Source organism: Rhipicephalus microplus, chromosome 5 (genome assembly GCF_043290135.1).
Source record: "Rhipicephalus microplus isolate Deutch F79 chromosome 5, USDA_Rmic, whole genome shotgun sequence".
In the NCBI taxonomy this organism is placed as follows: Eukaryota; Metazoa; Arthropoda; class Arachnida; order Ixodida; family Ixodidae; genus Rhipicephalus; species Rhipicephalus microplus.
The window spans coordinates 152392544-152407270 of NC_134704.1; the positions used below are offsets into that span (position 1 = coordinate 152392544).

At 47.2% G+C, this 14727-nt stretch overlaps 1 long non-coding RNA gene across 1 annotated transcript in view; it reads right to left on the minus strand.

Moving 5' to 3' along the window:
- LOC142817976 (uncharacterized) overlaps positions 1 to 14727 on the minus strand; it is a 59078-nt gene that overhangs the window by 11974 nt on the left and 32377 nt on the right. The window contains exon 2 of the long non-coding RNA XR_012895452.1: positions 3606 to 3647. This is a non-coding gene — a long non-coding RNA (uncharacterized LOC142817976). The remainder of the gene's footprint in view (positions 1 to 3605; positions 3648 to 14727) is intronic.

Consider the following 14727-nt stretch of genomic DNA (forward strand, 5'->3'; position numbering starts at 1 on the left):
TCGCGGATAGTTGCAAACTTTTGCTTACAGTTTATCGCGATGTGCCCTTCCTTTCTGCAGTTGTAGCAGATTCGCGGCTTCCGTTGATCAGGTTTCTTTGAAAAGCCTCTTTCCTTTCATCCTTTTCAACGCGCACTGCCCTGCTATGCAACTTTCGGAGAGTATAATACTCCTCAGCTAACTCTGCTGCCTTGTTTAGCTGTACGTCACCCAGTTTGTCCTGCAGCCAAAGCTCGACATCCTCCTCGATGCAGCGGTAGAATTGCTCCAATGCAATGCATTCTACCACTTCATCGCGGTCATCAAAAACACTTTCGCCCTTGAGCCATTCAATTAAATCGGCTTTAAGACGAAACGCGAAGTCAACGTGTGACTCATTCCCCTTTTCAGCAAACCGGAACCTTTGCCTGAAGGCCTCGGGTGACAACTTATAACGTCTCAAGAGCACTTCTTTAACCTCGTCATAGCTCTCATACGCTTCCCTCGACAAGCAAGTTATCGCGTCGGACACTTCGCCGGGAAGAAGAGCTAACAGGTTCCGTACCCAAAGAGACCGCTCTAAAGCACTTCGCTCACAGACGTTTTCAAACTTGACGAGATACTTCGCCATGTCCTCGCCTACTACAAACGGTGGCAGTTGGTCGCGAATTCTCGGACCGCTGACCTGAACTGTCGCAGAAGCTACGCTAGGCACCTGTGAACACTGTAGGGTTGCCAATTCTATTCGTTTCAACTCGAGGCGCTCCTGTCTTTCGGCCTCCTCGCGCTCGCCACGTTCGCGCCTTTCAGCTTCTTCACGTTCGCGAATTTCTCGCCTTTCAACTTCTTCACGTTCGCGAGCTTCTCGCCTTTCAGCTTCTTCACGTTCGCGAGCTTCTCGCCTTTCGGCATCCTCGCGGCGTGTTTTGATATCCACCCAGGCCTCATCGACTTCCTCAGCCGACACTCCTTCATCCTTCATGATCTCAAGGATCGCTTGCTTTCGTTTCGCACGGCCCAAAGTAATGCCGAGTTCCTCACAAATTTCGATGAGTTCCTTCACTTTAAGGTTCTCCATCGTTCACACTAGCCTCTTGCTGTTTGTCCCTGTTAAGAATCTACTTGCCGTACCCACTATAAGCCTACTAGCAAGACGCGCAAGCAATTTTTAACACTCCCGTGTTTACCCCCTCCGCATTAACTTTGGTTTCAAAGCACTTCGACTTTGCTTGAAACGATCAAAGCTCACTCTAATGCTTCACACAGCCTTTCTCTAAACTACTACAACCTGAGCTAGAGTAGTCTGGTGAACTGAGGGGAAAACATGAGGCACCCACCGCATCGATGTCGCTGACGCCGGCCGATCCAGCAGCTGCCAACCACTGTTGCGAAGCGCGTCTCCGACGACGTTACGAAGGGCGCCACGAATCTCACCGCTGCAACCACTGTTTACGAAATACGGCGACGCCAACATGGTCCCGAAGGCGCCACTGCTCCGATCTCCGCCGACACGGTCACCAACTGTTTGGTAGCGTAGGTTTCTCAGCTCGCGACTGCTTGTGCGCAAAGCTGATAGACGAGCGGACGAGACGTCGGTGAGTTAAACAAGGTTTATGTACAGCATATATACAGAGGCGTTACAAATTCGGCACTGGGGCCGACAGCTTAGAGACATGAAGAGCCGAGCTCTCTTCTCTGACACACATGTCTACTGCTAACACATAGCTCAACTGCTCGCGACGCGCCGCAGGGCTTCTTTTATATGCACCGGGTTGGAATCTTTGAGTAACCAAATGTCCAACTAGAAGCGCCGCTGGTCGTGAGGTCAGAATCCTTCAATGAGGTCGCCGCTTAGCCGTGTCATCGAATCTGAAGCCGCTGCGTTGCACGTGGCTGCACCCAAGGACGAGTGACGTCGCCGCGCATTGCGTCAGACTCGCCAGACAGGAAGGCGCCGACTCGCTGGCTGAGGTGACTCACTGCACGTGAGCAGCTGAAAGGCGCCGTCGCGTGATGACGCCGTTGAGTTGTTCATCGCGTCAGGCGGGCTCGCGTGCTGGCCTTGACACAGATTGCCTTTTTCAGAGGCATGGACGTTCGCTGTGGACTCGCAGGCATAACAACGCATGCACGTTTCAGCGCGACCAGCGTCTCTCCGTCAAAAAAAAAAAAGGTAGACACAGTGTTGTCTAGGTAACGCATCAGCGCGAAATGCAACATGTCGTATTTCGAGCCGGTTGCCGTCGGGCCGCTCCGACGGACGCTGGTCGCGCCGAACGTCAGACTACAGAGTGACCGCGTTTTGCTAACGTAGCGCCGCTGTGGCCAGCGTGCACGCGCGTCCACGTTACGTCGCAGTATATTGGGCCCTTAATGAAGCGCTCGTGGCCGTTTCGCTAGCTCCACATATACCAAATTTTATGTTGCGGGACGTCAATGGATGCCGAAATATATGACAGGTGCAAACTTGATAATCCTGACACGCGTGTCTATTAAGAACATGACATCATACCGTGCTCATAGCGTGCTCACGACCGTTTCGCTAGCTCCACATATACTAAATTTGACATCACGGATTGTAAATAGTTGACGAATGTAAACGACACATCCAAACATATTAATCATGACACGGAAGTCATGGACGGCATCATTTACCTGCACCTGGCGACGTTGTGCTGATATTATAGTGACATATAAACCTTTATCATTCGTGCTTCACATATAATCGATTCCCACTGTACGTGGGATCTGCCAATTTTTTCTCTTCTGTTTACTTTTCCTTTTCTACTTCTTACTTGCTTCCTCTTGAATAATTACACGTTGTTCCGCTTGCGTTACGCTAAGCAACAACGACAGCACACGACAGCCCCCAAAGTGCTCCTCATTGGAAACCCGGCGCCGGTGAGCGCGTGGAAAGACGGTCATCAAAGATACGATGGCCACGATGCGTATTTGTATGCACCGTTTTCCAACAGCTCATGCACAAGGTGCAGCATAAAAAAAAAAAAAAACACCGGGTGGTCTGAATTTCTGCAGCCTTCCACTACGGCGCCTTGGATAAGCATATCGCGCGTAGCTGCGTATTTTTTGTCGAATGGAACTGATTCAACTGCCCTGTGCGCTTCAGTACTTTCAAAAGTTCATTGATGATTGATATGTGGGTTTTAACGTCCCAAAACCACCATATGATTATGAGAGACGCCGTAGTGGAGGGCTCCGGAAATTTCGACCACCTGGGGTTCTTTAACGTGTACCGAAATCTGAGCACATGGGCCTACAACATTTCCGCCTCCATCGAAAATGCAGCCGCCGCAGCCAGAATACGAACGCGTGACCTGCGGGTCAGCAGCCGAGTACCATAGCCACTAGACCACTGTGGCGGGGCACTTTCAAAAGTTCGTAACACCGTTAGTCGGGTTGCCTTATGTTGGTACATTTATAAGTTTACTTTTCAGCCAAGCAATGTTAAATAATGCGCTGCATTGAAGGTAACGCCTTTTTCCGAGGTCGCTTAATATGTAGCCCATATCATCACTGATAATAATATAGAACGGACACAACAGACTTAGGCTGGTTCAAAGCGCGCTATATTCATACGGTGAGAAGCAATGAGGAGGTATGCATACGAGCTATCACGTCCTTGTCACCGTGTTGCCAAAAACACGCATCTGAAAAGGCAAAAGAAAAAAAAATTACAACGAGCCATATGGTTGCAAAGTTTTGTATTGCAAGAATAAAATAGTAATAATAAGTTAGGTCATTACGAAAGAATGTGGAACAGAACAGACAATAATACCATGTACTAATGGATGATGATATGTTGTTTTTATTGGCGCAAGGGTTATACTTGACCAAAGAGTGCCATGAAATAAACTAACAGACAATAATTTCAAGGAAAGTGTAGGGAAAGTTGTTAGTATAGACATGCAAAGTGTGAAGAAATAGAAGTATAACTTGCCGCGGGAAGGAGCCAAGCTTGCGACCCTCGAATAACTTCCAACTGCAGCTACTGTGATGGCCATTCCCCCGTTCCCTTTATGTACTAAATACGTGAATTTAAACGCGGAGCTTCAAGCAAGGAAGAGCACTGGATGCGTTATTCAAAGGTTCACGCGGCAAGTTATACTTTACGCGGCAAGTTATACTTTTCTTTCTCCCCATTTACATTACAATTATTTCTAATACCATCGCCTTTAGTTCTCTTGGCATTATTGTCTGTTAGCTCTCATGAATATTGTAACTAAAAAAAAAGAGGCCTTAAGATTTCCACTTCTTTCTTTCACATATAGGTAGATCGGTTTGAGATTTTGCTGCAGTCACGCGGACGAAACATTTATTTAGAGCTGTGAACTTTTAAGCAGTTGTTAAACGCAAATATTTCCGAAAGCCATGCATTGGTCTGGGCGAAATAATTCTACAGGATAAACTGGCACTGGCCACAGTTCAGGTAGTCCCAAAATGCAAGGACTACCTGAAGTTGTGGCTGGTGCACACTCACCACATTAAAAAGGCTAGCGGTAGCTTTACCTACGCAGCTGCCTCGCAGTTTTATTTTTTATTATTTTCGCTCACATCTTGTACGCTCCACACTTGCGCGTTTTCTCAGAATGCTCTCGGCGAAAAAATTGAAGAGCTTGACATGAGGTGATGTTGCCCCTTCCTTTACGGCGAAACACAACGGTACTCTCTGCTCATGGTTAGACTGGATAAGGCATCCACACATGCATAGACACTTGAAGCAAGAAAAAAAACACAAACAGCTTGTGTGCGTGTCTGTGTGCGCACCTTATGCCATCTCAACATAAAGTAATACTATCTAGTTTAATTATCAGTGCCTCTGCCCATCCCTGCTTCGTATTAAATTCGAGTGTAAAATACGGCTGCTGCTTCAGAAGTAACAGGACCTAGCAAGATTTCGGGATCGCTGTAAATAGTGGCAACCGTAATCCCCAAACCTCCAAAGTGCTGAAGTAGCTCGGTGAGCCATCTTTCGATTCTCGTGCTAATAGTTCCCTGCAGTTGTATTTTCGCAACGATGGGATTCATTGGGTGGACTAAATTGCCAACAAATAAGTAATAATCGTTCCCGCTTGATTTAACGCTTGCATCCCATTTGGCATCGGTGTTCGAAAAGCTGTTGTTGTGTGTCGCCTATAAAACTGAGGCTATTGCAGAAAGGAATGCTGCGGTGGCAAAACGCAATTTTTGATTGTATAGGTTACAGATATGTTGCATACATGCGGCTGAAGTTTTTTTGAGATGGATGGATGGGGTGATAAGGTAAATAAGTTTTGGGAAAGAAATAGAAAGATAGGTTAAATGAAAGGGTAACTCTTACGTGTAGGAGTTTAAACTTGTGCACAAGATTCTTACATAAATAACAGGTAGTATGCTTCCACGTATTGTCGTAGCTAAATCTGATGAATGGAGCCGAAAGGGTGCACATGCTTTTAAAGTGCAAACAATGAATTTATGAAATACGCTGTTCATGAACGCTAATACTTGGAAGCAATTTCGTTAATTTCCTGCCTTATAATATTAGTTTAACAAACGTGTACAAGTGCTTGTGGGCTTGTCGGCATTGTTTTAATTATCGTAACAATGTCATTCACATCAATATTGAAAAATACTATAAGCCATTACTCTCTGAAGGTAGATTAGCGAGGATACATTGTAGCACATGGGTTTCAATATTTAGGTAAATAACTTATTCATTTCACAATAATTTGGAATTTAGCCTATGCTCCTTTAAAGCACTACCGCATTGACTTATTTGCATGAGCCAGAGGTAGAGCGCACAAATTATTTATGCATTTAATCATTCATAATTGATTAACTTTACCTGTTCATTCTCAGTTGACGAGCATTGGTAGTGGAGTTGGCCCAATTTCCGAGGATCATCCCTACTAGAGGTTCCCTGCCGAACGCGCAGTTAGTGACTCGGTAACTTTTCGCTGAGTCACGATATATTCTTATTGTGTGATGTGAATTGTGGGGTTTAACGTCCCAGAACCACCATATGATTATGAGAGACGCCGAAGTGGAGGGCTCCGGAAATTTCGACCACCTGGGGTTCTTTAACGTGCGCCCAAATCTGAATATTCTTATTGTCAGTCTCGGCGTTGCAATCATGTCTGACGATTCGCCCAGTTTCACAGCTGCTGTTTGAGACAGGTCTCCGAGGCCATGATCGTTTTTGAGCAGCGAAGCTATTTAGCTGATCGTGACAAACCAACACACTATCATCATCATAAGCGCGTACGTCACACAGAAATTGGTTAAATTCTAGATTACACTACTCATTAGTGCATCACTAAAAATAAAAGAGGACAACAGTGAGCCCAACAAATGTGTCCCATAAAAGTTACACTGCTCACCACTGGTACAAGAAGGAGGCGAGGGTTGGCCTTAACAGAAAACATCCGCGGTAGTGACGGCAGTCAGCCGAATACAACGAGTATACGTAAAGCGAGATAACACCGGGGAACGGCAAAAACTGCGAGAAGACCCCAAAGTATTGGAAAGCGCACGCCAACGATGACGTACTCGTAGATGTATGAGAGGTGCGAAGGTTCAACGTGAGTTTATGTCTCTGAAGTTTGGACGCCCGTGTGGTATGTTTCCGTTTAGCTGTAGAATCTCTCTGCGTTGCGAATCAGAGCAGACACAGCCTATCATCACCCTAGCTAAAGTTTAGCAATGACCTAAAAGTGACCTAGAAACAACCTGAATTAGCTATAGATAAGGTCTAGAGGCAATAGAAGCCACCAGATGAGTCTTCAGAATTGCCGAGTTTTGTTTTTGGCAAAGGCTGTTCGTAATGATGTTAGTCTTCTCTTGAGTGGGTACAATTTTTCGTGAAGTTACGATTGGAATAGTTACACACAGCTTCAATTCAGCTTCAATGTACTTACGCGTCATCAGTGGCCACATAGAGTAGAACACGAGGAGATATTTCATGGCGTGATGTCCGAGCGCCATTACCTGCGCGCTGCGTTCAGCAGTCTAACGCGGAATGACTGACCCTGTTTCGCAATAAAATGAAGAGACACGCGTGTCCATGACGATGTTGGCGAGCTTGTTTAGGCGCTACTACATTAATAATAGCGCTTATATCGCGTGGTCATTCGTGACTGAAAGACTGCTCAGAGTAGGCTTCGAAATGCTGTTCGCTACGCAATTGTGCCTTTGAATAGAGGTCAGTATGCAACTAGCGTCAGGAATTCCTTGTAAGCTGAGTGAAAGTCCAGCTGTAGAATCGATAAAGCACGGTTTGATAGAAGCAAAGCCCAAGCATCTTTTCGGCCTACCCTATATATATAACGCGGCAAAAGGCGCGTTTTAATCAAGGCACTTGTTTCGCAAACACCATTTTGTGGCCGAGAGTTCTTTGAAGATGTTCTTCCGTATTCAGAGCGTAAAGAAGAAGCACGACTGAGGCGGCTTGAATTTTTTTTCGCAATGAATCTATGCTTGAAGTCTTTGAAGAGTGCGAATTTAAAAATATTTCATAAGAAATATTTATGGCAAAATAACCGATGCGTCATAGTGGGAATTCAGCAGCAAGTATATAGGGGTTTCCGCGAATCACCTAATGTTTTAAAATAATAATTACGAGGAAGGAAATGTGTTCTAAATTAAACTGTCATGTGCTCCAAATGTCCATAAAATTTAGGTCTCACGGACTAGTAGTTCACTATATCTACGTTATATATTTAAAGTAATTTCAGCATGGTAAAGATTTTTCAAGTGACTAATTGTCACCGGTGAGTTTGCAAGACGTATCCACCTTGATATACACCGTCTTTGCATTTTAGGAATAAATATCTCAGCATTATTCTTATCATAACTATTCATGCATTGTGAACACGCCGTCTGGATGCAAAGACCACAATGCGAAAATTACAATGCTTACCATATCACTGCTGATTGAAATAGTATTCAGCAATCGCCGATTATTGATCAATTATTTCGACGTATTCCTCGCCCAGCTGATGTCCGTAGATCGACAGTAACTGAGATGAATGACTACAATTACGCTGTAACCGGTGATTAGAAAGAATTTGAAAGTTGTGAAAGAAAGCCCACGGTGCTAAACAATTCAAGGCATCGAATTACGATGCCCACCAAGATATAAACATTGCAGTTACTCTACTGAATCTGAGTAAAAAATTCCGTGTTATCAGTACAGTGCAGATGGTGCCAAATATTCAGTCGTTACACATGCTATAGCATTTAACATGGTGATTGTAAACACCTTCCTTACTCGATAAGTACTGGTCAAGTCAAGAAAGGCATGCTGTTTAGTTAGGGGCACACATAACATGTTTAGCGGCTTCGCAGTAATCCCTCCAATCATTTCTACGCCATATTTATCATATCCGTCTCTCACGGCCGATTGATCCCGTTATTACATACATCCCCTATAGATAATGCGGCCAAAGCACCGCGTTAGCTACATATGAAGCGCGAAAAGCAACGCAATAGAGGCTCAGCGTTTCGCAACTAAATTCAAGCTCTGCCTGCACGGTTGTTTCGAATGCAAGCAATATTTAAAAAATGACATTACCTTTCATTAGAGTACGTGGTGAAAAAAGAAGGTTCGGGGTAAAAAATAAATGCCACATTATCAAACCAGGAACCATTTTCACCTGTTTTCCGCCCCGGTCAATCATTGGATAAGGTGCTAGGATACTGGCTTAAAGGTCGCGGGTTCGACCCCGGCCGCGGCGGTTGAATTTCGGTGGAGGCGAAATGGTAGAGGCTACCAGAGGGTCAAAACTGCCGGAGCCCTCCACTATACAGATTCTCTCATAATCATGCCGTGGTTGTGGGACGTAAAACGTGGGATATTGTTATTATTATTATTATTATTATTATTATTATTATTATTATTATTATTATTGTTGTTGTTGTTGTTGTCATTGTTATTATTATTATTAAAAGTACGGTAGCAAAAACAGCTAAAAGGGATGCCTATCCACGCTGCTAAAGAGAATTCAGACGGTTGTGCACGTGTTCACCGAACACGAATCGAAGGTTAAAGCCATGCTGCATGCCTTGAGGCTTCTCTCGGCCGCAGCAACAGGAACGTCTGTTTAGACGCGTATGTCATTTTTTTTTGGCGACACAAAAATAATTCCTTGCTAATTTATTTTGATTCAAAATCTTTCGCTTCAGCTTCTTTTCATATTAGCTGACTGGATGCCGCTGTATTGTTCTATACTTATTATATTGGTACATAAAGTAATCATATGAAAATAAATTATATATTCCCCACTCGAACAATCGCCATTTTTTTTTCTTTCTTCGTCCCTCTTCTAAACTTTACCTCGATCTTCTCCGCCAGTCGATGGCCAATACCCCGAAGTGGTTAGGAGCCAAATAACATTGGCCAAGCAAGCAAGGAAGCGCGTGTGAACCGCAGCCGAAGGTGAAGAAGTAGAAGAAGAATGGAAGCGAGGTGGCACGTCATGTCACTGGAGGACCTTGAGTCGTCCGATGAGCCGGTGAGTGAGTCGGAAGACTCGGACTCCTCCAGCCGCAGTTCGAGCGTCGAGCAAGTCGAACGCCTGTACTACATGCACGATGACAGCGACGACAAACGCTGCGTTCAGGCCGCGGTGATCGTTACTTTCGTCTCCTGCCTGTCCATCGTTTTATTGCTTATCTTCCTCGACTCGGTCGACGCCAGACTGCCCCAAAACTCGACGTACCGCCACCACGCCAATTCCAGCTTCAGAACCATCGTGCGACCACGATACAGTCCGGGTGAGCGTCCGGAGAAATTCATCATCTGCACGCTCGGAGGCAATGCCGTGGAGCGCAGGATGTACCCTCCCAACGGCCTCTGCAACTGGATCATCTACACGCATGTCGGCTACGACGCTCAGAACCGCAGTCTTGCACCTACAGGCCCGGGTAACTGGCTCAGCTGGGCATACTTTTTGCAGCTGAAGTCCTACTACGTGACCACTCGTCTTGCGCCCTCGCTCGACTGGAAGAATCTTACGGGTCTGCAGAAGCAACAAGCGCGCGAGCTAAACCAGACGCTGTCCGCCCTTCGCATGGCGGGCCTGGCGATGCTCAACGTCCACATCGGCGTCCACGAAGTTGCCGTGCTCGCACAGCTGTTTGCCACGTTGGCCTCGGTGAACCCCGGAATGTTCCTCGCGCTGGGCGCGTCCTTCGAGCGCCTCAACGACCAGACGGCGCCGTCGCTTGTGCCGACAACGTTGCTGGACCGCCTGGTCACTCCGCTCAGCCTGTTCATACTGGAGACACACCTGCCGGCGCCCGGCGTGAATTGCAGAACCAGCTTCTCTACGGCTTTAGAGCACGGGTACGGAGAACACGGCAGCCATCGGCTGACGTTCCGCGGCGCCCGCCTGTTCATGGCGCAGCCGGCGCTTCGCTACGCCAACCCAGCAGTCTTGGCCCGCTGCCTGTCCATAGCGGTGGGAGCACTCGTGTTCCACCTGCCGCCCGGAGAACGACCGCAGCTAGGTGCACGGTGCACGCACTGGTCGCTGGAGAGGCTCGAGACAGTCTGCAGGCTGGCCAGCGTGCGTGCCAACGTTCACGCGCACGCCATGTACGGACAGACGCAGCGCACCTTCTTCAGCTACGAGAGTGCGGTGGACATCTGGAGCAAAGTATTCCCCACGCTGCAATCGATGGTGTGGGACGAGTTGCCGACCTGCCTCGCGGTCTACGCACTCGACTTAGACTCCTTTCCCGGACAGTGCTTAATGGAACAGGAGCGCCCCAACAGGCTAATCTTCGTTGTGTACGATGTGATCAAATTGTTGAAAAGCGACTCTGCATCTGAGTCTCGGAACGATAGCATCGTCATCGCGTAACATGACTTGGTGCGAGGATTCCGTGAAGGAGCGTGTCGTTAATCCCGTGCACTGTTCTTCGCGATTTAGTGCTTAGTGATTAGGAAGGCTTGCGCTGGTTGTAGTGTTTCTTGTATATTTTTTATGCTGTAGCTAAATTAAACAGTTATTATGTTCATGATTCTTATAAAACGCCCCAACGCGGGTGTTTAGTGGCTAAGGTACTCAATTGCTGACCCGCAGGCCACGGGATCAATTCCCGGCTGCGGCGGCTGCATTTTCGATGGAGGCAAAAATGCTGTAAGCCCGTGTGCTCAGATACGGGTGCAAGTTAAGAACACCTGGTGGTCTAAATTTCCAGAGCCCTCCAATACAGCGTCTCTCATAATCATATCATGGTTTGGGACGTTAAACCCAAAATATCAAGCAATAATTGTTATAAAACGATTAAATATAATTTTCGGAGTGTTTCAAAAAGAAAGATCAAACTATATAAAATTCCCCAGAAAGGTTTATTCGCTGATGTAATATGGCCCAATGTTTACCATATGTTTATAGTCAGATAATTTGCAAGTGCTGTCATTGCAAGTCTGGACTATTCATTGACTAGTTTCGCTTGAAGTAGACGTAAGTGAATGATAGATCCCGTTTGCGTTTTATGTACTTGAATTGAGTGCGGAACGTGTTATGGGGGCAAGAGTAGCAATTAAAATGTCTGAAAAGTGCGCAGAGACCTGTAAATGATGCCGTAATAGAAAGTTGTGAAGAATTTCTGACAACCGTGCGTCTTTCGTCGGGCTGTCTCATCACGTGTGCGTTCTCTAAAATTATGCAGTCATCGAAATGCCGCAGTTGCGGTTGCATATCGCAACATCCGTAGTTAAGGGGTACTAGAGAAATACGTGGCAGCAGAAAGAGGCTAACATGGCAGCGGAAAGCCCAAGACTTGGTTGATTGACAGATAATGAGAGAGGCCTTTGCCCTATAGTGGGCGTAGTCGGACTGATTATGATGATGGTGAGAAATACTATTTCAGCACCCCTATGAGTCGACGAAACAATGCCATAGGCTCCGTCCGGCTTGATTGAGGCACATCAATTTCAGTTCTACGGGTGCCCTTTAGTTTACACCTTTAGTAGAAGCGAAGCACTAAAGGCTCGAACGACGTCCGTTGTTGCCGTCGTCGTAGCTTCCCGTCGTCCGTACGTCTATACCATACATGAACAGTTTATGGCGCGCATAGACCATACTCTGTTTGTCCATCCGTCCGTCCATCCATCTTTTACACCAGTTGGTGACTTCAACGTTGACATTGTGGACTTTGGCACCTAGCATTGCTCCATCAGCATTCACTTCTTGGACCGGTTGGCAGTTTTTAGTCTGTATGAAACACTACGCTTTTTGCATCTTGTTCATGTCCTATAGAAATTCTTGGATTCGCTCAATGCTCCACCTAAGCTTGACACGCTCAACGCTTCTCAATTTGCCGACAGTTTCTGCCACTGCGCCAGCGTTCATGAAGACTTTAATGAGTTCCTACTAAATATATCTCTCAAACTGTGATGAATTGCAAACTGATTGAAATCATTAGAAAATCAAGAAAATTGCTAACTACGTTTGGCCTATTGAAAAGTTTGTTTGTATACAATGTGCCAACTATCACGCAGCAACCTTTCAGAAGAAAAAAAATTTGCTGCTTATCTACGTGCTACACAGCAAATGTCGACGAAGGACGATAGTCTCTTTTGCCGGCTAAGTGGCCATTTATGGTGCGGCTTGTTTCAGACAGCGCCTACTCTATGTTGAATCAGCCGCACCTGGCTGGAATTTACAAAATAGAGGAGAAAGAATAAAAAAAAATTGCCCGCAGCTTCCCTCGGGGGAACACTCTGGAGGATGCGGAGCATATAATTGGTTACGTTCACGATCTGGCCCTTGATTCCGTACTGTCCGTTGCCGTGAGTCAAGCGTCGTATACTCATTAACGGGAGTCGAGGAGCGATGAGTCGTTCTTCAACCGCGTTCAACTCGGGTAGATGTTCGGGTCGGGGCGGGTAGCGGTAGCCATAACTCACGCTAGCCGAGGGAACTCGACCGGCAATCAACGACTGCTTGCACGTAGCACACACGACGTAGTCGGCATAGTCGGTGCCCTTTCCAAACGTATCGCAAAGAACCGATAACGCTTTGGAGTTGTTCTGAATGTTGCCGATCCGAGTTTAGTTGTTATCGAACCAAAGACGATCACACACCTTGCAGGTGTGGCCGAAGCTTCGGTCGAGGAAGTCGCGCTTGAAGCGAGCGTTGGGCGTGGCATACTGCTTGGCGCGCCACGCCGCTACCTCGGCGCGCTTGCGCTCGCGGGCAGCATCGGGATCGGCCTCTCGTCGCCGACGCTTGCACTCGGCTTCCCGTTTTCGAAAGTACGGGTCCTCTTGTCGACGCTTACGTTTCAAAGTGGCCGAATCCGGTGCTGCTGCTCGACGCTGACGTCTCTCAGCGGCTTCACGTTCTCTAAGTTGAGCATCTTCCGCTCGACGCCGACGTTTACGTTCGGCGTCGCGAGCTCTTCTCCGCGCTGCCTTGTCTTCGGACGACGACTTGGTTGCGGTTCCGCCAACACTTTGGCCGGCGCTGGTCGAAGGGACGTCGATCATTGCGACCTCGGACGTCGACGCGCCGTACAAACCAACCGACGAGCGGCAACTGAGCGAGCGAGCACCGACCTTGAGTATATATACAGCGCGACGGCGCATGCACTGTCAGCTGTCGAATGTTCGAGAAGGGGGAGAAGCGCAACGGCGCATGTGCGCACGTCAGCTGCCGATGTTCTCGAAGCGCGACGGCGCATGCGCGCGCGTCAGCTGCCGATGTTCTCGAAGCGTGACGGCGCATGCGCGCTACATTATACAGCTAGCGAATGTTCGTGAAGAGGAGAAGCGCACGCGGTGTGTAGAGGAGGAAGGGTGCACAGATGGTGGAGGAGTGAAACGCGCGCGGTGTGTAGAGGAGGAAGGGATGCACAGATGGTGGAAGAAGGAGGAGGAAGCTTGCGGACGGCGCCGCACTACAAGCCTCGAGTATTAGATGCTCCGCATCTAAAAAACGTTTATTTGGTGTCATGCGTGAGAAGACCGGTGAATGGGATCTTTAGTTAGGGATCCCATAGGCGCGGGCCGCTGTCCTTGCACGTTTCACGCGGGCCTCTCGGATCTTAGGATCCGAGCTGCCTCTCACCCTTCGATGTTGTGCGGCGAGCAGCCTTGCCAAGGTTGATTATCTCGACACTCCTATACCATGTGGTACAGGGTGGCTGTTTTATTGGGGCAGAGCCTGAACGGTGGTGCATGTGTGCCGGAATCTACCCGCGCGAGATATGCACTCTTAAAAAAAAATACTCGCTAACTTTCGGGCAGTAATACTTTCTCACATATGTTAAAACCCTGGTCGTAAGTGCAGTAAGTAACACGAGGGTGTTAAGTTACTACCTTTGCTGTTACTACCAGCAGGTAGTAACTGTTACTACCCTAGATGTTACCACCCATGGGTAGTAACTTTTAAACGTTTTAAGAAAAAGTAGTAACCAAAACTACCTTGTTCATTCATTTTGGCATATTTCTCCACCGCTAATGCTGGTCTGTTACTGTCTCATTACTAGACAACTTCGGGTAATTAAGCATGGTGTGCCATGAACACGAAGAATACATAGACCTAACAAGTTCATTTTCTTACTCATTTTTTTCTTTATTACTTACTTTTGCACATCATACAATAATAATACAGTGCATAAACAGTACCAACGCCTCCCAGAAAAACTATGCCTGGAACGTCACTCTCTTTTTAATTGAGAGCCCCCTACGAGCCCGTAATCTCGGAGGCCATGTCTCCTGCCTTGTGTTGCGACCGG